The sequence below is a fragment of the Falco rusticolus genome, chromosome 11 (genome assembly GCF_015220075.1).
Source record: "Falco rusticolus isolate bFalRus1 chromosome 11, bFalRus1.pri, whole genome shotgun sequence".
NCBI classification, from domain to species: domain Eukaryota; kingdom Metazoa; phylum Chordata; class Aves; order Falconiformes; family Falconidae; genus Falco; species Falco rusticolus.
In genome coordinates, this window is record NC_051197.1 from 15,375,293 (window position 1) to 15,402,526 (window position 27,234).

Genomic DNA, 27,234 nt, shown 5'->3' on the forward strand with positions numbered 1-27,234 from the left:
GTGACTTCATCCAGAGTTACAGTAGGTTGGCATCTGGTCACGCAAAAAAGGTATTCAGTGTTCATCACTCATAGCAGCTGTGAAAGTTTGATTCAGATGTTGAAACACAGTTATTTGTGTGGTCATAATGAGGGGTGGGTGGTGTTGAAAATATAATAAACCAAGACTTCTATGTGATTAGGACTGCTCACTGCCTAAGCAGGAAAAAAATTCAGGTCCTCCATATTCTCCCATTTTAATGATTATATTAACAGTTTCATGGAGTAACTGGACTACTGGAGTACAGACAATTATAACTACAGTAACTGAAGTGACTGGAATACAGACACATTTGTATTTGAAAGTAAATTCAGAGAAAGTAGATAATGAGGTTTGACTATTTTAATCTAATGAATAAATTAAAAAATTACTTAAAAATGTAGCAGTAAGAATAGACAAAAAATAGACAAGAAAAGAAATTATCACTTGACTGGATGTAAATGCAAACTGCAAAATCATGTAAGATTATTTTTTACTCTGTATTTGCAAAGTCCTTAAATTTATGAAACAAGTAATGCAGATGTAAAATGTTTTGTGGGAGGACATCATCAGGGTGAGTTTGTGGACGTGTCCCTTCTCCATCTTCACCAGGGTCCATTGCCTCACATGGCAGGGCTCAAATGTTCTTTACTGTACAATGAAACTCTGAAGAAAGACTATAAAATGGATTTTTAGGCTCTACAGTTGTGGGTCAATAATATTAAAATGTGCTATGTCTTCACTTAGAAAGACATTTTCCTCTTAATTTTCAACCTCTTCAATCTATGTGTAAAAGAAGGTGCCATTTTTGGAGCATTTTTGTGGAGCTAATAACTATAAATAAAAAAACTAATTTGTGTGGGTTCTCAACAGCATGCAGTTTGACCCTATTAGATTCCTTAGACCCTTTTGTCTGTCTACCTCCATTTGTACCTGCAGTTGTTAGTCTGTAAAATGATAATTAAGATTTTGGCAATTAATTTTTTTTTTAAAGTTCTGATAAGTGTATCGTACCACAATAATGAACATGCTCAATTTGTGCTTGTATGGCACATTTTTTCTTAGGCATCTTATAATCTCTGCTTCATTATCCAAACAAGATTTCAACTTCCTTTTCAAGTACATCCTCATGATTAATTGGGCTATTAGCTCGAAGGTACCTCATGCAACTGAAAGGGTAATGTAGCGCTGATGTTTTGGGCTGTGTGTGGTGTCGTCCAGAGACCAGAAGAGGCACCCCCAGGATTATGTCTATGACAGGCTTGAAGATACCCTGTTCGTGCTTTAATAAGCAATTGGAATGGGTAATCCAATAATGCGTCATTCTAAGTAGCAAGTAGTAATTGCTAGAAAATAAACGGAGATCTTACAGAACAACTGCTTGCATGCACTTGTGGATTTTCAGTGTAGATCTGGAGCCAGGTGTTGAGGCAGTCCTGTTCATAGAAGTCTCTTTCTACTGAGAAAATAGAAATAAACGTAAGTGACTAAGCTTTGTAAAAACAGTGTTGTCTCTTTAAGATTGATAGTCTGTGTCTGAATTTACATTTTTTGTGAAAAATAATGTAGAATAACAATAATTTTCTCATTTATATTTTCCCCAATTTTAGGAATAATTGAAATGCTCATGCATACATTTAAAAAAACAGATAACACTAAAGTGTATCAAAAAATATTTTATGAACACTGATTGGTATCTCTTAAAATACTGATAGTGTTTGAATTACTTAGCTGTAGCTATAAACTATACTAAAATATGTCTTATGTTAAATAACTAAGGAAAGGTAATTCTGATGTTCTTTGCTATTTTCTGCTGTCTTTTTTTTTTCTTTAACTTCATTATCAGGAGTGGTGGGCTCCACCACTCCACTGAAAGATCCTTAATCTGATAATTTAACAAAAAACCTCTGGGACTGTCTAACACTCGCTCCCCAAAAAGTAGCCTTCTCGAATCCTGGATAAGGCTGACTGGTTGGTTGGTTGTCCTCTACAGAGAAGTTCAGGGATTTATATTATACATGCATATGTCAAGCGTGTATCCTGGATGGACTTTGAATTTCAGAACTGGTCAGAAGGAACTGCTTGTTGTGTTCAAAGGACGGTGAGTGTTCCTCATTGCTTGAAAGCAGGATGCTTCTAAACATGCACAGCTCCTGGTGTCCTTGTGCTGTGTTGTGCTTGCCTCTGCCTTCGCTTGCTGTGTTTATGAGGATGGTTATTAGCAAGCTTTTCCCTGCTGTAGGTACTTACACATAAATCACCTCTTCACCCTCTGTTGGATTGATTTTGGTACCCCATGTGATGGAAATTCATAGATTCTGAGCCATTTCTGTACTGTTGTAATAGACGTTTCGTCTCAGAGGAGCTGCAGGCTTCCCAGGCGGAGCCCCTCTGCCTCCGGATGCTCCCTGCGACTCGCAGCAGCCCACAAGCTCTTGCACAAACCAATTTTTTTTGGTGTGGTTTTTTTTTTGAGAGGGGCCTCGAAACCCATCGGCATCCCAGCAGAGGACAGTTCTGATACTCTCTCCTCCCTTGTTTGAAATCCTACCTCCTGGCTGGTGTGTTCAGCCTTCTCTGATCAGAAACTTCAGTGTGGATCCAAGAAAACTTTTCCAAAAAAATATTTAAAAAAGCCCAACAAACAAATCAGTAACGTTTACAATAAGTAAACTGTCGCAGCCCCAGCTGCATACCTGCGTCCCGCAGTCCTGCCCTTCCCAGTGCAGCAGAAATGCGGCATTGCAGCCGGCCTGGCCAGGTTTTCTAAATGTGGGCAAGGTTTACTTTGATGTTGACTGTACAGTTTTATTTGTCTTGGTTTACATAGTAACTTGAACAGCTGCTGGAGTATACTATGGCATAAAAGTTGAGTGTACCCAGAGCTGCCCAAGTGTGTAACTACTTGATGTTACGTTGTGCTTCCTCACCCTCCTTCAACCTTGAAGAAAGGCACTATAATATTTTATAAGCTAATTGTGCTTGATCTTGTCAAACTGTAAAACAATAAAACATAAACACTGATTTTGGAATCCGAGCTGAACAACAAGCAGTTTAAATACTGTCTGATTTTGAAATGGGAGCCGAAGAACAAACAGTTTTGCCCAGGCATGCAACCTGGAGTGCCACATTAATTCACCCGATCTGTTCCCGACTGTTCCCTCCTGAGGTGTTGGGGGCTCTTGTCTGTGTCATGCCAGCTGGTGAGGTACACTTGTTGGGTTGAAGATGGCTCTTGGCCAACCTGTATCGCTTCCAAACATGTTGAAGTGACTAAAATTTAGATTTGAAGTATTTAGTTACTCTGAGCCAGCTCTTTAAGGTTTTCTTTTTCTCGTCCCCGGTGACACACCCTTTGTTTCTTTGTGCTGGAAGATGCAAAATTTGTGGGCTGCTGCTTTGAGACTTGAGCAAAAGTTTCTGATGAACACCAGATGAAGAAAAAGTCATCTTTTGTAAATGTTTATGTTACAGTTAAGAAATAATTTCTTCCTAAGCACCTGCAGTTTTAGACAGTAGAGTCTACTTACAGCTTGGGGATTTTTTTTTTTAGTGCTTATTTGTGCTGTTGTTGTGACTCTTGGGCTCTCATTAGTTTGGCAGATGCCTTGCTCTGAAACTGTGTGATGCCCTCCTGGATATATAATCGAGTCATATAAAAACGACTGTACAGATTGTTTGAGATACTGTATGGGGTGTATTTTTAGGTTTGGCCTCTTTTTGGGGCATATATATGTATACAGTTAATCTTTGCATTTTTTCTTTTCAATATCACTTTATCAGTAAATAATTGATAATTCCAGAAGCCGTATTAGACATTTTCAACATTAGCATGGGAGATTGTGTCATTATATGTTCAGTTTTGTTCTTGCTTAATGTTAGGTATGTGGTCCCACACTCTTAAGATCACTGTGCTCCTTGCACATTTGGTGGTACTGCAAGTGGGATCCAGAGTCACTGGTGGCCTGACCTGGAGCTGTCCACTGCTAGCCAGTAGGAAAGGTGTTTTTCTGGGACTTAGATCTGAGTTAGCGCTCAGGACTACTTGCAGGCATCTCCTTCCATCTGAGATCTGGAAGTCAACACTTGTTTCCTGGACTTAACATCTTTCTAAGGTGAACCTGCTGGGAGTGGTTCTGGTTTCGCTGCTGGTGCCATCTCCCACCTTTTACACAAAAATACGCCTGTGCAGGTGTGCTTACACAAGGAGCTGGAAACTTGGGGAGTGTCTTCTGTGCTTGACAGAGGATAGGTGAGTGTTTATCTCTTCTGAGGCCACCCTAAGCTTCAGGCTGAAGGGGTCTGCTCTGCCCCTCCTGTCAATAATTTGCTTGGGGAAGGTGCAAGAAATCCTGCAAAATGCTGTTCTAGAATAGCCTGATGCTGGTGTTAGATACATATCCTCCAACCTCAGTCAAATATAAATTGTCCTAAAGCATGAAGACCTGCTGCCAGTGATCTCAGAAGAGAACAAAAGCTTCTAACTAGGTCGCTCAGTTCCTGGTCATGCTCCTGATACGATGCAGTATTCTGTCTGTGCTCAGTTCTAGGCCAAGTTACAGCAGTAGTCATAGCCAGAATTATTTCTTCAGTCCTAAAATTAATGAATCCTCAACTGCCTTTGGGTTAAACTTGTATAATAAGTCTCTGGAACAACCTGGTGTTGAGAACTCACAATGGTATTAATGTGTTACCGAGGAAATGCTAATTAACCCACACATATAATTTCCACGAAAAGCAAATGCTGAGTGGTTTATTAACCTTTTGTCTGAGGGAGGTGGAGAGAAAATGTAGGCCTCACCATTGATCTACCCTCCGAGAGAGATGGGCAGAGAAGAGGTGGAATTGCAGAGTGTATTATTTCTCCCCAGTAAGAGTGCCAGTGCCATACACAGAGTTTATTATCAACTTCTGCCCACAGGGAAGTAGGAGAAGGGGGTGGGGAAAGAAAAAAGTCATTAGTGTCTGCTTAGCAGTAGTGATGTCAGGTGTCAGCGCTGGGTTTGTTAATTCCCGGGTGCCTGGGGAGGGGGGAAGGTGGGCAGGGGGAGGCCAGGGAGCGGCGGGCAGGCACTCCACTGTGCCGCTGGCGCTGCTGTGGTTCTTGCAGGCACCTCTTGGTTTGCATTTAATAAGAAATGTTCAAGCGCTACCAGTTTGCTTCTTCCTTCCCTAAGAAAGAGGAATGGTGAAAGCATCGATTTCATCTGGAACAAGACTCTGGGAGGTGCTAAACTAGCTTTAGCCATGAGTACTGCGGTCTGCAGGCATGGAAATAGTGGGGGATTTATTTTTAATTTCCATTTATTCTGTTTTTCCCACTTCTCTGACAAGTTTGTTAAAAGTTAAAGTTTTCTAGGAACACTGAAAGCAGACAAATCTTTTTTTTTTCTTCTGATCTCTAAATTTTTGGATGTAAGAGGATGAGATTAAATTGGTTCTCAAATTTTGCATGACTTGGTCACCAAACCCAGACAATTCAGATTTTTTGTTCCAGAAAATGCTGTGCTTTTTTAGTATGTACATTTGTAATGTAAACAAGTTGGATAACTTAATTTAAATGGCAATAATCCACCAGATTTGAAGAAGTACATGTTTAGTTGAATTCCAGTATGCTTTTCCCTGAAAAAGGTCCAACATAAGTAAGGGTAAGATTTTATACTCATTTAATTAAAAGGAAAAAAAATACAGTATAACAAAAGAGGAAGAATGTAAAAATCTCAGTGGAAATATCATTGAGGTAGATGTATCTACAAATTGGCAAAGGGAAGTGCAAATTCAGTTTAAAATCAATGTTTATCAATATATTTGGTAATCGGTGAGCTATCCTTTCTTCAATAGTAAAGATACAGATGTAAGGAAGGATAAATTGGTTGTCTAAATATAGGTTTCTTTCTGACAATTTAAGTAGTTGAACTTTGATCTAAACAACAATTAAAATGATTCTAAACAGTTTAATTTACATTCATCTGTTCTGTTTTTAGAGGTGTGGACGGCAGTGGCTCTGCATGCCACCCATTCTTTGCCCATGCAGTTATTCCTTGGCTTAGCATTTAATTATTATTGTATCAACAGACTCTTCCCAAATCTCCAGTATGTAAACAAGCACAAACAATATTGCATATCATACACAGAAGCACCATATGGTAATCGAAACCAAAGACTTCTCTGAGCTTTACTCAAGGTTTCCACCTACGTGAACCGGTAAAGCAGAAGACCTTCTGTCCATCCTGGGAGTGTGAGGGATCTCTCAGACAATCCTGTCTCACTGCTTGCTAAGGAATTTCTGAGTAATGCTTGTCACCAGAAGGGATCTCTTTTATCTTGGTTGCTGCCAGCGGAGCTTGGTGGAGGAGTTCTGTTTTCCTGTCAGGTACTCTTGGGAATTTGCTAAGCAGCATGGAAGTGACCTAAATCTCTGCTTTTATCATACAATTAACATCATAACTTAGGCACGGAACATGCCTCATTGTTTGGCCCTTGCTTTGAATTCACCTTTTAACACCAAAAGCTAAAAATGACCACAGGATGTACTTACCAGGAGGCAGCAGATTTACTGTACAGAAGTAAAATGAAAACATTGCTTGTGTGTACCAGTAATTTAGATAAACTCTAAAGGGGTTTCTCTTATCTGTCTCAAGCCAGTGGCATTTTGTGCAGCCCTGTGACTGGGCATCAACCTTGCATACATTTGCTCAGTCCTAAGGTTTCTCTTCGTGGAGGAAGACCCACATGTGAGGATTGGTACTTAGACTGGGGGATGTCATTTAAATTTACATTCCATTCCCCTCTCCAAATTTCTGTGAGTGTAACTTAATTAGTAAGTTGATCTTAACCTTTTCCTGCTGCTGTTTAATTCTTAGAAATGCTAACAACCTTTGGGAATGGTTAGGTGGAGCGATTCCTGTCTAGACAGTAAATACAGCTTAATGACTGTCCTGGTCTTTAAACAATCTTTAACTCATTGTGAAGTGCATGCTCCCTTATGCTTGGTTGCACAGGGGGCACCTTCAGCATCCTGACCTCTTTCCAAACAGGAAAATCCCCTTCATATAAACAAATATGTGTGTGTATTAGCAACGGAACCTTACCCAAATCTTTAAATGTGAATCGTGCGTGCCAGTTTTCACTGATGGTTAACCGAGGCCAGATAGGCTAGTAAACGAACCCTCCCAGGCTGTAATGGATTTGTGGGGACCAGCCCTGGCTTCATCTGTCAGGGATACTGGGACAGTGTACTACGCTTTCTCCACCCGCTCTCCAAAATCTGGGAGCTAATTTAGCATAATCTGCAGAGTCTGGGGAGTTGTTACTGACCTCTGCGTTTGCTTTCAAAAGGCACCATTCTTTATAGAAGTTTGAAGCCAGACATCAAAGTATTAATCTTGGCGGACACTGAATTGCACAGAAATTCTGAGGGAGTTGTCAAAACGTGAAAGCAAACATCACAGAGGAAAAGCAACCGAATGCTGGTTTTAGTTACTTTAATCTATTCTGGTTTTGTATAAACACATTTGTGATGTTGCTTACTGCTGGCTGTGTACTCTTTTGGGCATGAAGATGTCCTTGATTCCTGTCTTAGGCAGTGTTTCTTCTCACATCATCAGAAATCGGTCCTGATTGACAACAGACATTTGTGTTTTTAAACTGGCTGTTAGGAACAGTCACAGCGCCACAGAGAAAAATAGGAGACATATGTCCGCGGATGTGTGTAGTGAATGTTATCTATTCAGAGTAGTAGCTTCCAGTGGGCTAGCAGCAGGGAAACTTAAACACATGTACTGAAGGATTCAAGCGTCAGTCTTCATCTGCTTTTCCTAAAAATGTGTGCTTTTTTAAAAAAAAAAAATCATCCCTAGAAATCTTTAATAATCTACTGCGGATTTTACTGAAACCTTTGCAAATAAACTTCTGTAACTGGCTTTGCTGAGGTGGTTATGTCTGTGACCGTCTTTGCTAACGTTCAAGATTAAGGTGTCTAGGTTTATGTATAAAACTTATTTTTTAATGTAGATTAAAATATGAACAAAGTAAGTGCCGTACTTATTCATGTTCTATTACAGCCCACACAAAGAAAACAGGAAAGTTAAGACTCAAGGTCTATTCTATAATTCAGGGTTTTTACTGAAATTTGAAGGCAATTTAAACCACCTACTTATTTCAAAGGTAGTATCGATAGACCACCTGCTGTTGACATGCACTAAGAAAGATGGAAGGATGTAAATGAGTTTTAGTGATTTGCCTGCTTTTGAATACTGATGAGGCTAACAACCTCCCATCCTGCACTCTGGCAGTCAACTACCAGGATTCAGCATGCCTTATTGGAAAGTGAGTGTTGTCATCATGAGCTATCATTAGACTTTGTTGTTGTTGATGTCTGCTTGTTAGCAGAGGATAATTCAAGTGTAATTCAGTTAGAATATTTCAGGTATGTCACTAACGATGTCTTTTATAACCGGCATTTGACAAGGGAAACTACTTGCAGCTGAAACTTGGGAAGACTTCTCTTCCCTGCACGTAGGTGGCTGTTGAAGGATTTGTTGTGAAGAGCGAGGTTTAAGCTGAACTATCTGAAAGAGGGAAGAGAGGAGAAGGCTGCCTATCCCCATCCTATGGTCATAAATGTAGTCTTCCAAGCTCAGTCAGAGTTTTCAGTCTATCCAGGGAAGATGTGTAAACTTGCCAAAAGGTTGTCGTGCTTTTTTGCTGAGAACACCAGGAGACGTGGAAATTAAATCAAAGATTACAGAAATGTCTGTAAGTTTTTCTTTCAGTGCGGATGCAGAGGCCTTTGTGATGAAGACATTATTTCTTCCAGTGGCCTAACAAAAAACTAGGAAGCAAACGATTAAGAGCAGGAAGAGTTCAGTCACTTTTTGGGCTGATGAGATAAAAGCCTGAACAATCGGGTGGGACTGTCCCTTCGGAATAGTGCAGTTGGCTGCCGGGGGAGGTTTTTGGATTGATTTCCATTCATTGTTTTCAGTGACCCTCCTTGAAGAGCCTGAAAGACATTTTTAGAGTTAGCACCTATTCTGTCTTCACTCGTAAATTTTGAAAGTGCTCCACTGTGATTCATCTGTGGTTGCAGACAGCCACTGGCTGTCTCCTCCCCTAGTATCAGCCATCCCTTTGAATATTTACCACCTATTCCTTGTTCCTGTATGGCTTCAGAAGCAACAGTTGTCACAAAGAAGCAGGCTGTCCTAAATGACAGCTTTCACTGTCTTTAAGATCATAGGTCAAAATGTAAAATGAAGGTTCGGGATGATTTGATAGCACCAGATACTATCCTAATGTCTTCGTCAACTGATTTTACAGTTTAATTCAATGCTATAAAAGTTACAAGTCAAAGAAATGTCTGCTTGTCCTTAAATGGGCAGCTATCATAGCAGTAATTTGCTTATGAAATGCTTTTCTTTCTGGAAGACTAGTCTGTCTCAGTTCCCATCAAAAATAAATCAATTTCCTGTGGAAACGGGCATAAATCTTTCAGATTGTTTCTTCATGTTTTTGCAGCGTTTGTCGGAGTTGCTGTTAGCTATAGCTGGGTATTGTCTCCTGATGAATTGTAGTAGCGGATGAACAAAACAATATTAATCTGTTTTTGTTAATCCTGTTTTGTAATTAAATACATCTTTCATATAAATCCTGTTAACATTTGAATGAAAGGGGATTTATGGAAACATGACTTGCTTTTTATAAGATAGTTTTAGGATTATGAAATCAACACAGGAAAAAGAAAAGTTTGACTTGCTCACATAGCAAAAGATTTTCTCTTTGTTATTCTTGCTTTGCTGGTGCTATGAAAAAAAATATAATAAGAGCATTCAAGCTGGGTTGCCTGTGGTTTAACTCTAATTCTATAGGCTGCATACTCTTTCTCCCCAAAATCCCCACAGCAAGTGACCTTGTCAAACAAAAGTGTGGAATAATGGGAGGCAGCCCAGGGACTGTGGCTCATTTACAAGCAGCTGTTTGCTACTGTCAGAACAAAGGCAAATCAAAGTTGCATTAACGGGGTATGACAGGCACAGTGAGCAACTCCCCAACAATGTTCGTCCTCTCATGTTGTTCTGGTTATAATATTGGTTTGCCTGAAGGAGAAAATGGTCATAAGGTCAAGTCAGACATGTATGTTTTCAAAAGCCTTTCAAAATTGCACATATTTTTCAGCTGATCAACTATTGACGTTTTTTAACAAAATTAGCATAACGGCAAGTAAATACTTATTTATGTGTGTGTCTGGCTTTCTGTATGAGAATTAGAGCCACACAGAGAATTAATAATGCTGTCTTCACAGCAAGGTAAGTTTGTGCGTCATCTAGCCTTCCCCTCTTGTCTGATTCAGCCAGCCCGAGAACTAAGGCAATCGTAGGTAAAAATTGCTTTTGAATTCCTACATGGCATCCAAGCACGTTTGGAGGATCACTCCATCTTCTGCATAGCTTTTGCAGTTTACTGCTTGACTAGGACTTTTCTCTGCACCTTGCAAAACACCACCCAAATATCTGACCCTGTGGTAAAGAAGCTACATGAATGATGTACAGTCTTCCTTGAATTTCTATCAGTAGTGTACCCTGAATCCCAAGAAATGTTGTGAGCAAGGTCTACTCGACTAGTTGAAACCTGGTAATACATAGTTATTGGGAAAACTCAATGCCAAGAAAAGAGCACAGGAAATTTCTTGTGGAATAGTGCAAATTTTTAGGCAGAAAGGGCCAGAATCCAGCATAGGAGTGAGCAGTACTCCGTACTTGTGACTTAACGGAGTACAGAGTAGGTGAGTTTGTAGCCATGTGAATGAGGCTGTTGCATAACTTGAGCCTGTACTGCTCAGCACCAATCTGTCATACAAAATCATTAGGAATCAGTTAGACTTGCTGAGAACGTGTCTGAGAAAGGCATGGGAAGAAAGGAAATTCAAGCAGAAAGGGCAGAATTGCTGGACAGGAGCTTTATAACAAGGCACACAATAGGCAGCACATTTCTCAGTGTTTATTGTACCTCACGTAGGGTGATAAAGGCTGAAGGCAGAGCGACTTTTAACGGTCCCTGAAGTGCAGTATTCCCTGAGAAATACACAGTTTAAAGTGCCTTACTGCCATTATGAAATTTATAAATAAAAATAAGGAAAGCGGTAAGACTTACACATTTATTGGGCAAATAGATATGACTACATCATTAATAACTGGACAAAAAGATCTGTGTGTTCCAAAAAACAGCTGAGAAAGTCTTTTATATTTAGCAGGTATTTTACTACTAGTGTAAATTCCTGAATTGCTTGATTATTTTTTGATAGGGAGAGAGAGACTAGGAAGAGGAAGAAGAGAAAAATGCTTTTAAAGTAAAATATACTGCAGATTTAAGGCAACTGTGGAATACATTTTGGTAATGGCATTTGACATCTGCTATATTTCACAATTCAAGATACTATAAACTCTTTTAGAATTTAACAATTTGAAGTGCAGTTACTTCGTTTTCAGCCTAATTTGCAGTTCAGTTAGGTATGTTGAGAAAGTACAGATATGAATAATGTGGATAAAGACCGATTAAGATACGGCCGGTGTATCTCCTAACCTTTAGAGACAGTGTGCTTGAATTCTAAACATTTAGGGTAAAACTTTCAAAAGTGCAGTGGCTTGCATGCATGCAAAGTTGTACTGACAACATCTTTTAAAGTGCTAACATGAATGTGAATTTAATTTAATTTATTCTCACAAACTTGCAGTTCTAGCTGTATGTGTTACAGTATCATGTACAGGTGCCAGCCAAGATTATGGCTCCATTGAGCTCTACTCATCCAAAAAGTTCTATATTTATCAGCCTGGAGAGCTTGCCGAGTTCCCTCTTTCACTGCCATTATCAACTGTTTTGAAATATTCAAAACCTTAAGTGATACTGAAAACTTACCCGGTGTCCAAAGCACATTGTGTATTGTGAAGTGAGAAATAGAACTGTACTTGTAAAAGTGTGCTTGCATTTAGCTGAACGCTCAAAATAGAAGAACACAATTTGCATAGGAAATTTGATAATACTAAATTATTTCTTGGAAAGGTTCAGATTTCTTGTACTGCTCTAGGTGTCACACAATACACAGCAGTTTTGTATCACCAAGTATATTTAGCAGTAATTAAAGACATTGAGTTTTTATTTTGTTGCAAATCAATCTGTTAAACTCACATGACAATATCCTAAATTTCTCTCAGTTAATGGTCCTACTCTTGCTGGGAAAGGAGGACATTTTGTGCATTACTTTGCTTGAATAGTGCTAAGAGACTAGCAGATGGTCACTTTCCAACTGGTTTGCCTTGAAAAAAGAAATTAAAATATTATAGTGCCGGGGAGAGATGTTGTAATGTGTCCCTTTCAAATTAACAGGTCGTTTTTTCTACTATTTTATGATTGTAAAATAGCTCAATGTCACATAAAAGGTTAAAAGCTGGAGTAAATGGCATCATGGGAAATTTGAAATAAATAGGGTCTCATATGGTTTATGGCTCTATACTTGAACACACAAGGAATATATTTCTTTCCTTGAAAAGGCGTTCTGTAAAGAGCTTGCCATGTTAATATGAATTGTGGTCACAATGGATTCTATTTAAAGTAGTTTTAATTCACAAGGTATTTTTTTTTTGTTTACTAAATTACTCCTTGTAAAGGCCACTTGTGAAAACTGTTTGCAAGCCTAAGAGAAAATATGATATTTTCAGAAAAAAAACTTGAAGCCACAGATTCCACTTCATTGAATTATTCTGCTGGTGTCTTAGTGGTTACTCTTCATAAAGCACAGACCTTCAGAACTGATTAAGTTTTAGACTCCAGACTGTCAGGTATTTCATAGTGGTGCCAAATTTGTTTTTTGTGGCCAAACTGCCTCGACTGTGATGTTCTGCAATGTCCTAGTTCCAGCAACCCTACTGAGCAAGACTTGAACAAATTTAGCTCCTGTCTCTGTCCCATGGGCTGGTTTATTGCTATGCAGGTGAAGAAAGCTGGTGGGAGAGCCCTCGTAAAGCTTCTCACTAGCTACCTGGGTGAGATGACCCTCGTTTCTTCTTCTGATACTGTCACCTGTGGCTGTTACAGCGTTAGTGTCCAAAGACTAAGAGAAGATGCTTAAAGCTGAACTGTAAAAATTGAAGGGCTTCTGATTTATAAGTCCGTACAATTCTCATGACAATGGGAAACATTTTGTCTTGCAAAAGCATTAGCAGTGGTAACCTTTAAAATTATCAGTCCTGTGTATCTAGGATGTTTTTGTGTTGAATCTGATACAAGGAAAATTTTTAGGTTTGTTTTGAATGGGGGATTGCAAACTATATCTAATTCCATCAGGGGCCTGGAAGGAGAATTGGGAAAGGAGAGTCACTGAAACATTGCCCTGTACCCAGAGCTTGTTCCTGAACATAAAGTTTATGCAGTTTTCACAAAGGGAAATGCTGTGGTTTGCTGTTTTGGAGTTTTCAGTCTTGTCCTGTTCTCCCAGAAAGAGGCCTATGGATAAGTTGCCTATCAATGAGCATCACAGCCAGTTTGTTTCAAAGTGCCTTTAATTTTTAATTTCTGTTTTGCTTCCAGCCATCTTTGCTTAATATAGTTGGTAAGCTGTGAGGAAATACAGAACGTATTGCCTGTATTTCTTAATAGGTGAATAGCAATGGTAACTGCAAAAAGAGGCTATTCAGATAGGTGATGAAGCCTGAAGATATAATTTCCCTAAAAGCTAGCTTAAGCCAATTAAAATTAATAACCATTTCTCATAACTACTGCAGGAGAGAGTTGTGGCTATTTCTGAATGATACTGTACAGGGACATATTAAAATTGCATTTCAGCTCAGAACTGTTTAGAAACTGCTTATCCACGGCATAGTAGTACCTCACCCAACCTAATAAACCCAGGTGTGGCCACAGTTGGTCGGCTTGGCGCTAGCTCGCAGCGCAGCTCTTGGCCACTTTGAAGCACGAACGGTGCACTGGAGCTTGCGGCAGGCAGGGAGGCACCGTGCCCGCTGCTGCACCGTGCAGGCTGGCACAGCCACCAAGGGATGGGACGCCCTCGGTTTTCACCGCGACAGGACAAACTGCCTCTGTGCCGGTTCATACCATACGAGTAACAAGTTGGTTTCAGAGTAAGACCCAATAATGCCTTACAAAAACTCCTCGCATAACAGCAAAGTTTATTGAAGTCCAGGGATTAGTGTTGCAGAGAGTAAGAGGTTTGAAGGCTTTTGTTCAAAATCGCAGGAGTCTAAGGAAAAAAGGTGAAGACAAACGATGATGGATAGAGACTGCTCAAACAGAGGACATAAAAATTATAAAGAACTGACAAATCAAATTGACCACCTGGAAAATTGTTCAGAGGAGAAATACCAGGTTGTTATGGCTTCCTACCAACAGAAGAGATGGAGGTATTTTTTTCACAGTGGATTATGATGGAGCAGGGTCTGGGTAATATTGAACTCCTTCTCCAGCATGTTGTGTCACTGGGAAAGCCGGTTACACCGTTCTTTGAATCTTGAAGGATGCAAAAACTCTTGGATGACAGAAATAGATTGTCACAGAGATGTTTAGCCCTAAAGGTTCAAGATCAGTGAAATTTAGCAAAAGACATAAAAATAAACTGGTGCTGTCACTGTGCTCAGGAATCTAGACTAATTTTTCAAATAAGAATAAAATAGTGGTAAGAGTGTGCCGTAGTAAATTATCTGTAAATCAGCTAAAGGCCTTTTTCCTTCTGATGGATGCTACATGTGTATTTTGCAAATGAGCATGTTTATACCCAAATGGCATATTCATTTGCTTTTGCATTATCTTTTCTAATGGAAACCTTTATTTATCTTTTTCATTTTTTTTTTCTTAAGGTGATCGAATTTTAGAGGCATATACAGTGATACAGATATTAATAGGCATTATTGTAATTTGCTATAATTAATCCATAATTGTGCCTTTTAAACAGGGATGACAAATATAGGGGCTTCAATTTTTAAATTATGTAGGAATAATTCTTCCTATATGTAATTTAGGTTTTATACCTGGATGAGGTATTTGGATTAAAGAATATTCTGAGCTAATAAGAAGAGGCAGGAGTCCATTTCAGCCTGAATTATCTCATGATGAACTATGATCCTATGAATTGTTTAGGAACAAAGATCAAAGATGAATTTGCTTGAGCTCTCATAGCTACAAACACCTACACTGTGCTTCCTGGGAAGAGGAATATGGATGGGATTTGGGTTGGGTTTGGGGAAAGGTTTATTGTGTTTTGACTGAGACCGCTCTGCAACAAGCATTTATTGCTTTTTACGTATTGCTTGTCTACAGATCTGAGGAACAAAGGTTTTTACTAACATCCTTAGCTTGTGTTGGGTTGAATATTACAGCAGAAAAACTGTGTGGCACCATACATTTTCTTGAGATGCTTGGTTTATCTACCAACCAAAATCAAAAAAGGTACGACAGTTGCTAGAGTCAATAAAATGAAATAAATAGCTTTCTTTGAGTAGTAGCCAGACAGAAGGAAGCGCTGTTAACACGTTATACCCCTTTGAGTAATGGATAAAAAATAAATTTGTAAATGACATTTACCCAGGTGTGATGTCAAGATAAAGTTCAGGAATTATATAGCAGATATCCAGAACGTTCCATTGAAATGTGGATCCTGAGCTGAATCCTTTGCATTCTTTAAGTACTGAAAGAAACAAAGATCATTGGAATGGCATACACCAAAGTATTAAAATCACCGGGATTTATCAGCCTTGTTACTTTTAATGTATTTTGCTAACACTGAATTTAAATATATTAAACATTTAAATACATTAAAGAAATTGATGGTGGTGGTGTTTTGCTTGCAGTAGGATTAGGATTTGAAAGAAGATTTATCCATTGGTAAAATAACAAGGAGACAATCAACTAGTTGCAGCATTTCAAACAAGAATCAGTTGCAATTCTTCCTTTAGAAACCTATCTGATAATCTTTTTCTCTCTGTAGTTCCGAAAAGGAGATTTTAATTTCTCTTCTTTCCCGCAATCCTCTGTCTCTCTTGATTTTCTTTTGCTTGAAGTCAGCTGGGAACATAATGTACTTGCCTGTTGTTCCTCCTATTTCCTTACTTTGAAGATACTTCCTTTAAAACCAGCTTCAGGATTTCTTGAAGGATGAGATAGAGACACTAATATAGCTTTTCCCCCTTTTTGGCCTTCCTGGTGTTGAAGTACTGGGAATTGCTTATGCTCAAAGTTTGGTGCGTGTCCAGCGGTGATGTGTGATTACACCAAAAACAGAAGGAAAAAACAAGTTTGGATATGTTTATAAAAGGTAATTATCATCACAGAGGAAAAAGACAATGATGCAGTAAGCTATCTGAACAGCTTGGCATGGAGTCAAATTTTAATCTATGTTACTGTGCTTTTGAAAGCATTTATTTTGTCTTGTACTTCCCTTTCCCTGTTCGTCTCTTTCACAAGCATCTTACGTGTCCATGAGTGAAACGAAGGGCTGTTTCTTGCTTCCAGAAGGATGTGCTCTGGGGAGCAGGGGTGCAAGGGAACTAGAAATTCCTGGGACTTGTGACAAGCTGCGATAACGAGGCTTAAGACGTTAGCAACAGTGGGTTAGAAGTGCCTTTCTAGTAAGCACAGCTGCTGAGACCTTCCAATGCCATGGCCAGGCTGGCCGGTCCCATTTCTCATCCCCGGAGGTGATGGCTGTGTGCCGGCGCTGCCTGCTCTGGTACCCTCTGTGGGCGGGAGGCGGATGGTGCTGAGCGCCGCCGTGGTGCAGCCCTGCTCGGGCGAGCTCCCTGCTGGTACAGGGCTGCCTGAGAGGAATGGAAAAGCTACTTTCTCAGTCTCTGACCAGAATGCATGATAAGGCTTGGTGTCAAAAAGGGCAAGATTGGGCTCACAGCAATTATGGCAGAGGCATACTGGTTTCCTTGACAACCAGATTGAGGATTCTTTGTGATTTATTATTTACCACTTCAAACTCTCATTCTCTGATTTAATTAAGGAGAGAGATTTCCATAACCCCCCTCCTGTCCAAATTTTAATACCCCCGTGCTATTGTTACAACCAGCTACACCTATCCCAAACTGATGCAGCTTTAAACCAGCTACAAATTAGGCTGGGAATTTAGCATTTGGAATTTTAGGCAGGTTGCTTAGACAGCAGTTAACTGAAGTTGTGGGTATTATGTTGGGTGATGACTTGTTAATCTGCCCTTACTAGCAGCGATAATAGACATCTGCACTCACCACCTGCCCGTCCACCCTCCCTACCCCCAGTTTTTCAAAGGCAAGGACTGCAACAAGTGATACTTCTCGATTGTCCTTAGAGCTATGGGAAAGATAAAATGGTACCTGCAAGTGCTAGTTTCTCTTGCTTGGGCAATTCACATTATTTTCTCCTTGAAGGCTTTATTAGCAATACATCAGCGACTGTTGTGTAAACAAAGATACTTGGGAGGTTTTTTACTACTACCGGTTGGATAGCTATTTGAAAACAGAAATTCTCTCCTAAAATGTGGCTAAAGGTGGGAAGTGCAGGTAGTCTGCTCTGCCTTCACATGTATTTCAAATATGCGTTTCCCACATTTATAAAGCATTGACTGAATCGTGATCTACAGGGCCTGTTCTAAATTTAGTAATTCAGAATAGAATTTTGAACACAATAATATATATAACAGAGATTTTTATTCAAATGTCATAGGCAAATCTGTGTCATTATATATCAAGACTGAAACTGGGTTCTCCAAAGGGCATTTTTTCTTAAAGTACTTTACTGGGTTGCATATTTTTTATTTCATATTCAGCACGAGGTGTCTGCTGCATTTAATAAAATAAAATGAAGGTCACAGAAGATCACTAGTTTTCCCATAATGTGTCCCAGTAGATGACTGGAAAAAAGGTAGTGATTGAAATGGGTTGAGGATCCTGCATGCAGACCATATAGAAAAAATGTGTCATTTTTTAATTATAGGGAAGAATTTTAGTTCTAATTGTGTTTATTTCACTACATGTACTCTTTCAGATGTACCACCCCAGTTTTAATTTAAAAAATTTATACACGTTTTGTCATCTTTACCTCGGGGAGTTCCTGAAGTGAGTCAAGAGGTGTTGCTTATCCCTTGGTGGGCTAAGCATGAAGCTCATTGAGCTTGCTGAGTCAATAAAAAGACTTGCAGTGACCTAGCCACTCTTGTGTCGAGTCCCAGTTCAGAAATGCACCAGTGCCCCATTAGGCTGTTGAGGGAAACTGGCTGCTGAAGATGCATCTTTAAAATGGAGTAGTCTAATGAAGCTCGTTAATGCATTTTTCATTAGAACAAGAATATTGAGTGTCCAGGTTAAATTCTAAGGAATCTATCCTGCACTCATTGAGGTTAATGACAAAGCTCCCAGTGACATTAGTGATGCAGGATGAGAACTTAATTGGGGTAATTAAGATTTTGCTTACCGAAAATTCCCTATTATTTTCAAGTAGATAAAATATTACGAAATTACTACTATGAAGAGTTGTATAATGTTGGATCTCAACACATCCTTCAGAGATGACAGCATTTCAGTGAGAGATAATACTATTTCTGTATTTTGCATTTGATTCATAAAGTATCCTTGTAATCCTCTAGAGGCTTGTGTATGTGAAAACCATTGTGAAAAATAGGGTTCTTTGGTATTTTGGAGTTCAAACGTTGTCCTTATTGTGTAATTAAAGATAGCATGCGCCCTACATTGCTGAAAGCCGGTAAAGATCTGGACTTCAGGTTCAGCAGTGGCAGAGATGGAAAGGGCACTGCAGTAGTACCATGGGATAGTATAAGTCGCAGAGAACAGTTTCATTAAACACAGCTTGCTTTGTGGCAGTGTAGACTTACTAAAATTACTGTTTGTGCCGAAAGAAATGCAGCTTGCTTACTGAGTAGAGTAGATAGGATATCCAGCTTTAGTGCCTTCCAGGGAATCTAAAGCCTCCATTATAAATGATTATGTCAGGATTCCTAATTTAAATAGTTACCCTAACACCTGCTCATTCCTGCCTCCTTTGGACACCCCTAACCTTTTCCTTCCCTCCTTGGCATCCCCAGCAGATTAACAACTCCCTCCTCAATTACGCTGCCATAACGACTGCTTTGATCACGCTCTGAGCTCGCTCTGGAAATTATCTTGATTAATAAAACTCACCGCTGTAGAAGAAACAACAATGTAAACGGATCGATGAGCGCAGGGACCCGGTGGGTTCGAGCAGAGGCTGGCAGCAGGCTGGGCAAGGCTGGCTTTGCTGCTGTGGGGTGGCAAGGAGGCGGCAGCCCGGTGGGACCCGCAGCTCCTGGGCAGCCCCGCTGCTCCCTGCCGGCCCGGCGGTGAGATCAGGAGCTGTCCCCCCCTCTGACTTGCAGAAACCGTCTGTCTGTTTGTACGCCTAAATAATGTATCACGAGAACACGGTGCTTTCGGTAGGAAAGTGTTGGTTTAGTTGGTGTGGAAAAAAGTGGAGCAATCAGATCTTTTATACTTCACAGCTGCCTTCTCCTCAAACACTTGCTTTAGACACATAGGGAAAGATTTTTTTAAAAAGAGAATGGTGTGACCTGGTACAGTGAAGCACTATGCAAAATACGTTAATTACTGAGGAAATTACCTTCCATGTCTGTAGTAACGGTGCCGTACTTCTGTTTTGCTAGTTATTGAGCTTATACTTGAGCACCTAATGACGATTTTTCTGCGGTCTGGTGCAGAGCTTTCCTAGTCCTTTATTATTGGTGGTATGAAGATCAATGAACAACTTTGGAAGCACAGTCTTTCAGCTATTAGATTTGTGCTGCTAAATAGAAGTAATTAGCAAATGCAAAGTTTTCCTTTCTGTGTTGTTTTACAGTGTGTATTCATCCCTTTTGTTACTTTCTAATGTAAATAGCATTAATTATGGAACTCTTACGACATAATTATGGAAAATTGTTTACTTTCTGTCTTAGTACTCGGAGAGAGATTTTGGGGATTGTGATTTTTCATTTCTTTCATCTGAGCTCTCCTTAGCTAGTTTGCTAAAAGCTGAGAGCATGCTTACATCCACATTGCGACAGCTGGGGTGGGAGACACAAATTCCAGGATTAAAAACCAGAATCCAAATTCAGAAGCCCTGAATTTGAGTCCAGGTGGAATTTAGCTATCCTGTCACTTTATCTCCCTTGTCTTTCACATCTGCAGTGAGGCATATGGATATGCAGTTCCTTTATAGGTGATTAACAGCAGTTTGACAGGGTTGCTGAGGTGCATATTTCCATTATTTACTCAGGAAATGGTACCTCGGTTGCCATTCTTGCTCCCTGCTGCCCAAGAAAGATGTTAGAACTGCGTATATTCCTTAGGACTTGTTGAATTACCTTTTTATTGATAAACAAATAGTTTTCCTTTCTTCATGCAATTTATTATTTAGAGCATGCTGTCAAGTATCAACATAGGATTATTCCACAATTCCTGGAATGAGCCAGAACTTAAAGTATGTTGTAAAAACTATGCATGGTATATACCTCTCCGCTCTATAACAGTCTTTCAGAAATCCACAAATGTTTCAGAGAAGGTAAGGTCAGAAAGAGAGCCTTTCGCTCTGACAGGCATTTTCCAAGATTGCTTGCTACTCTTGTCTCATATCTATTTGTGGGAATATTTGAAGTGACGGCACATTTACCTGAAAGTACGTTCATCACATTGCCCTTCTTGTTTTCAAAAGGTGATGGCTGTGTATTTTGGTTTAACAGTTTTCGCCTGCAAGATCTTGAGCCTTTATGTTTCCATGGGTGGTTCGAGTCCTCAGAAATGTTTCAGAAGCTATACTGAATGAGGAGGGGGATTGCTGTGCTATTTGCATACTCATAAGCACTCTTTAAGTGGCTTGCCGTCATTAAAATTAACCACATAATTTTTCCACTGTAAATTATACTGTGACAATTGACTCCACCCCATCATTTCATTGAAATAAAAGGGAGTATATGAACTCTTACATTTTTGCTTGATTCCATTTCTAATGTCTGTATAATTCTGTTTGTAAACAAGTAAATGCCCCTTTGTAATTTTACAACTGTGATCTCAAATATTACAATGTGGTAGAAATCATCCAATATTTTTAATTAAATCTGTGTTAATTTTTTTTTTAGCATTAGGTCTGTATTTGGTATTTTAAACTCTGGCACTTTAGAATAAGATTTTCTTTAAAATGACCTAGAATTATCAGGATCTAGTTTCTACATTCTAGTGAGATCTAATGTTTTGCTTTCATAACACAGGTTAGGGTATAACCCGTTCAGGAAGGCGATGCACACAGCACACCAAGGGTTATTTATTGGCACCCAGTGTGTCACCTGCTGGAATGATTTAACTTTCACCAGTGCACATATTCCCAAGGAAATGGTACACCTCTGCATGGTTTCTATCAACTGCTGAAGTGACAAGGCTTTGGGTTTCTTAAAGATGAAGCAAAAAAACCCATGTTTCTTTTGTCAGCTGTTCACCCTGAATGCTGCTGATGGAAATTCCCCTTTCTTCCTCTTCCTCTGCCCCTCCTCAACCCAGGGTTTCCAATCAAAAATGAATAAGATAACTGGAAATATAAATTGTTGTCAAAATACGATTTTATAGAAAATAAAAGAATATTTATTTTTATTCTGCTACCAGTATCCTGTGCAGAGGAAATAATTCAATGGGAAATCCTGTTGACACAACGTTTCTGACACCAGCCTTTGTGTGTCTTACCTCCCTGTTTCAGAGGTTGTTTCTGATTCAGAAGCTTCTCCTTCCTGACAGGTGGTGTGCTCAGAGTTCACAGTTGGTAAACTGGAGATAACCTCCGTGAGGGGGATTTACAGAGACCATGGGACTTATTTGCCTTGAGAAATTTTGAAGATGCAATGTGTTTAACGGCAAGAAAGAAAAGGGTAGAGTGCTTTTTGCAAGCTGGCATAGGATCAAGCGTGTATGATCTGAAGGAAAAAAGGAAGGAGATTCTTGCAGCCTGAGAACAGACATCTGGCTGGCAAAAGAAAAGAAGTATCATTGACAGATGAATACTGTTTCAAACTGGGATAATTTTAGATATGAGGGCAAAGTTTTGCTCTCATGCATAGAGCTCCCACTGAAAGGGATGGGAAAGGTGCATACATATGAGAATAAATTTGGTTCTAAGTGAGAACTGAACAACACACATATTTTTACACTAGATATTTAGACTTTCATGTTTAGATCACATGGTTTCCATCTGCCTTATGTAGGCATTGCTAAAACGCTGCCAGGAACCAAGCTTTGGTTTGGTGACGTTCATTAAAGGAATTACTGGTTTCTGTCCCATTTCAGTGTGGCCGGTTTCAAAGTGCAGAAGCCTGTTTTCACGTTGAGCATTAATTAGCACTCTTGTGGCAGCCTCAGCAGGCAGGTGAAAGATTAAATGGGTCTGAAGACCAAACTCTCTCTTTTCCCATAGGCTTGAGACATGATGGACTAATGTGGGGATGTGTGCATGGCTGCTGTCTGGGCTGTTGTTGTTCCAGATGATTGAAGGACTTTGGTGTACTTGTCTGTCAATGTAGCACTCTTTTCTCTTCTGCTATTAACAAAAAAAATAAATAAACAACCCCAAAATCCCGATCACCAAAAAAATCCCAACAACAAAAAAAAAACCCAAACACCAACAAGAACCCACAAACCCCAACAAAAACACAATCCAGAAATCCCCTTAATTCTGCTACCTTGGAGAGGCATGTTCTTGCCCTGTTGAATGAGAGATGAGAGCTGTTTAGGAGAATTTGAATGAGATCCTTGCCAGTCGACGGTGTTACATTAAAAGGCTGAGGTGCTGCTGCTCACTTCAGGCTTTGCTGAGTCATTCAACAAGGTGCAGAAAGCAGGTAAGCCCTGACTCGTTTTTTGCTGAAGAGAGCCTCACAGGGATGTTTTTGAGAATTGCATGGAGACTGGAAAAGGTAAAAGGAAAATTGTAATAAGTTTCAGTGAACCTAGAAGGCAGGAGCTGTCCTGGGGTGAGTCAGAGGGCGTAACTCAGAAGTTTGTCCTGAATTTCTTTAATCAGACATACCTTGCTGTATGTTTATGTACTCCGAGTATTGAGTATGTAATTACAGAAAATTACGTACAGTTGTAATTCTGCTGCTCACACTGAATTTGAAAAACACTAAAATTTGACAGATTTTGAACATCGTATTTTTTTAAAGGTTAAATCAAAATCTAATAACATGTAAAAATATTTATAAAAAGCCACCATTAATTACTTAAAATTCCTAAAAGCTTTTATTGATAGCAATTCCTATTTCAATCTTTTAAGAGACAGGCTTCCAGATTTTAGCTAATTAAAATATGAAACGGGATGTCTGAGAAATTGAATTCTAGAAACCAGTGTTAAAAATCACCCCTCACAGCTGATTTGTTCAATGAAATAGTTGTTTTGCTTCAGTGCAATTTAAACTGTGAAGTCTGTTCCTTAGGACTTTGGACCTCCTTGTTGAAGTTCAAATAATGAGCATCCTTTCATGTACCGTGTTTTGAGTTAATTCCATTTCTACGAATGAGTTAAAATGAGGAAGATGTTTCTTGCTAGAAAATAATTTCCTTCACTACATAATCCCTTTTCTGTAGTTGTCCCCTCCTTCCAGCATCTTAAATGAAAATGGCAAAGAATACAGCTGCAGGAGAATATTTTGGAAATGATCGTTTCCTGCCTAATTTGACCCTGACTGAACAGTGGGGTTTTGTCTGCCGGGCGGCAGCTCGGGCTGGCTGTGCGCTGGCTGCCGGGTTTCCCTGAAAGAAGAGCTGAGTGCTGTGAACTCCAGACCTCTGTGCAGTATCAGAAGCTCTTACTGTGCCAATGTAATCTTTTAATAGACATGCTTGCCAGGATGACTTTTTTCCTTCAAAGATAGAATTAGAAAGCACAGTTGTCATTTAAATTGCCTCTATCTTTGTAGTATTTGGTAGTGATCTGTTGACCAGGATTGGATAATTTAAAAGCTGTTTAACAAAATAACACGCTTGTCTGTGTGAAATTTATACAGTGCTGAGAGATGGGGAGAAAAGTCTCCCTTGACAGAGTTCATGGGTTTCTTTAGAAACTGCAGGGTGCTAAGGCTTTTCTGCGGAATTATAAAAGCTTTGTGGAGCCCATGTTGAGCATTTGCATGATTTTCAGATGGCAAAGTATGTTCAGCTGTCTCTGCACCCTCCACGCGCTCACGTACGCGCTTCGTTGGGAAAGGGAGGGGATTCTCAGCAGAGTTTTCATCGGGCTTTGCGTTTGTTGAACATATATTATTGAAATGCTGCCCCAGATGCAGCACTTCATCTTGTGTAGAACTTGAATCATCATGTTGCATGATTTCGTAAAATAAAAGAGATTGTGAAAGAGACAACTGTAAACATTCTGTTTGAAAAGATGTGCTCTTTTCAAAAGACCTTTCTGTTAGAGCCAAGTAACACAAGAAGTACTATTTCCTTGCTTGCAGAGACATATATATTTATTTCTGCAAAGATTTGTTTTGGATTCTCAGTTCTTCCAGTATCTGCATTCTTTGAAATAATTTTATATTTCCATGTTGACTTTCTCTGTGCTTTAAGTTTTAATCAAAGGTTCCTTGCTTCTGATGTTGAGGAGTACTGATGTTAGCCTGTTTACATTCCACTATTTTTCCTCTGTATGGGGTGAACATTCAGATGTGGTGGTGCCTTTTTGCTTTTATCTACCAAACTTAGCACACACTCTTAATATTGACAGCTCAAAAAGATGGCATGCTAGTGGGCAGGATGCTGTGAATTATTAACTTTTCTTTGCACTTTGACAAATTTAGGTTATCTTTCTAAAGACAAATCGTCTCTATGAAGGAACCAAGACAGTAAAATAGTAAATAAGGCATTGCAAACTTACATGAAACAATTTTTAGCCAAATGTGAATTTAAAATATCTCTGAAACACGGTTCTGAGCTACATTTCTTTCATGGGACTTGTGTTTTTTCCTTTCATGGACTAAAGTATAAGAGGAAAGAGTTTTGTTTGTGATGTTTCATTTACATTTTTTTCCTCTGTTTTTCTACATGGATTCTACAATAAAGCATTTAAGATTGTATATTGCCACTAAAAAACCCCTCTACCTTTTTTTCTTAGAAATGTGATTTTGCAAAAGCAGTTTATTTTTTTCTTGCAATAAAGAGTCTGCACTCAACCAATTTGTGAGCAGATAAAATGTGCAGGAAACATATGTTTGCCAGGAAGCTTTTCTATAATCAAAATAGTCAGCGGGACAGAAGCCATGCCCTTTTTCTCATTAGGTATTAATCTTCTTTCTTTTTTTTTAAAAAAAACAACAACACACACAACACTGATTAATATATACAAACGCAAATGAATCAGAGATGGCATATGTTGCATCTGGTAATAGATGCTTACTTGAGTTAATGTTTAGGTTGCGCTGGAAGTCCCAGCCCAGGCACCAGAAAGGTCTTTGCAGTCGGGAAGCACTTTGGGTTTTTTGGGCGGCAGACAGCAGGGGCCGTGTCATCCATGGCACAGTTTGCCTTGAAGCAATTAGCAGGAAGATGAGGAATGTTGACTTCAGCTGCAGGAGGGCAGCCAAACAAAATAGGTTTATGCAAGGTACAGTAAGGCAAGCTGCAGGTTGAACGCAGGATGGTTAGAAAATACAGTATTGAAAATATTCATGAGAAATTGCACTGGAGATAGAAAGTTACCAGTGACAACAGTAATTATTGACAGAGCCACATACTTACATTGAAAAAGCTCTGGAATGATGCAGAAGCCGGCAATAGCATTCAGATGCTGGTCGTTCAAACTTCCATCCTGTGGCAGTGCATCTGTTTATCAGGAATTATCTCCTGAATGTAAATGAATTTCAGTCCTAAGTCATTGCACCTGTTGCCAAGAGGTATTTATTCCAATCACTTGCCTAAAGCGCAGGGAGTTATTGCTTGATGTTTTATAGCTCCAAAAAAAGCTGTCGTTTCAAAATCATTTGTTCAGAGAGGAGAAAATGGAGCAAAACAGTTCATTTTACCCTAAGCACTGCTATTTGGCAGTATTCACATTTGCACGGCACAAAGCTGCAATATTGATTTTTCGCTCACAGGGCCTCCCACTAGTTCTTTCTTCGATTGTCAGGGTTGCAAGATGGATTGAATTACACTTTGTTGATACGCTTATTTTTTCTTTGTTGATAGAAAAAAATTACAAATAAAACTTCACCATAAAGATCACGGCAGCTTTGTTAGGAGACTTTACATTTATTTCGTTTATTTAGTTAAAATTCTTTTTGTGCCATAGAGATTCCTTAGAGCAGTCTTCCCACCTAGCGCATGCTGCACTGTTTTGCTTTACTGCTTGCTGCTTTTGCAATCTAACACCTGCATTACAATCTCAGGTGTGTCACCTTTTGCCTGCGAAGCGATCTAACCTTGCTCTAGTATTTTTAATGTTTATCCTAATACAGAACTTCTCATGGATGTCTGCAGGGAGGAAAATTGCAGGATAAACCACATTTCTAGTACTTTTAGCACTTGCCATAGATGATGAAATAAGGTTTACAGGCAGCGGATCTCTGTAACGAACTGCGGAGGTCTTGTATTTGAATTCAGGGTATTTCCTAGCAGACATGGAGGCCGTGCTGCAGGATCTGCAGTAAGGGTTTTGTGCTTGTCACAGGTAGCTCGGTGTGGGTCTGTCAGCCCCGGCCCCGTAACGATACATACGTCTGACCTGCTGCTGCAGCCGCACTGCATGCGTAGCCACCGACACCTCGGTAGCTGCATCCTACCCACCCTGCCCCTCCCCGCCTGCCTTCTGCAAAACTCCCCTTTGGACAACCAAGGCTGCTGTTCCCCCCGCTTGCTGCCCCAAACCCAGCAGTCTGGGGGGGCATGGGGACTCCCCCGGCCAGGTCCTGCTGATGCCGGAGGAAGCCCTGTGGAGTGCAGGAGATACAGGCACCATTGCCGCGCGATGGAGGGGTGAGCTTTATGTGGACGGCATTAAATTTGACGGGAGTGGTAGGATGTAGGAATGACAGTCACTAGCAGCATTATATTTGGTCCCACCACGCCTGTCGTGATGGTAATTAATGAAAGGAGCTGCTACATGCATGCGTGGGGGGGGCTTTTGTGCGTACCCCTCTCTGTGCCCATTTCACGCCCTCACTGAGCCGTGAGC

General features: G+C 39.8%; 1 protein-coding gene and 1 long non-coding RNA gene across 25 annotated transcripts in view; one reads left to right on the forward strand and one right to left on the reverse strand.

Annotated features, from left to right (window-relative positions):
- Positions 1–27,234, forward strand: part of ADGRL2 (adhesion G protein-coupled receptor L2) — a 179,634-nt gene that overhangs the window by 78,569 nt on the left and 73,831 nt on the right. The window lies entirely within an intron of this gene.
- LOC119155706 lies at positions 5,728–26,136 on the reverse strand. Of its 4 annotated transcripts, none has more exons than XR_005106811.1 (5): positions 25,803–26,136; positions 25,462–25,630; positions 22,754–22,978; positions 15,607–15,709; positions 5,728–9,022 (listed from the first exon to the last, which is right to left on the reverse strand). It is a non-coding gene; the product is annotated as an uncharacterized LOC119155706 (long non-coding RNA). The 4 variants fall into 4 exon arrangements; XR_005106809.1 differs by lacking the exon at positions 5,728–9,022 and adding an exon at positions 11,160–14,269; XR_005106810.1 differs by lacking the exons at positions 5,728–9,022; positions 15,607–15,709 and adding an exon at positions 17,695–22,608 and having other exon boundaries at positions 25,803–26,134.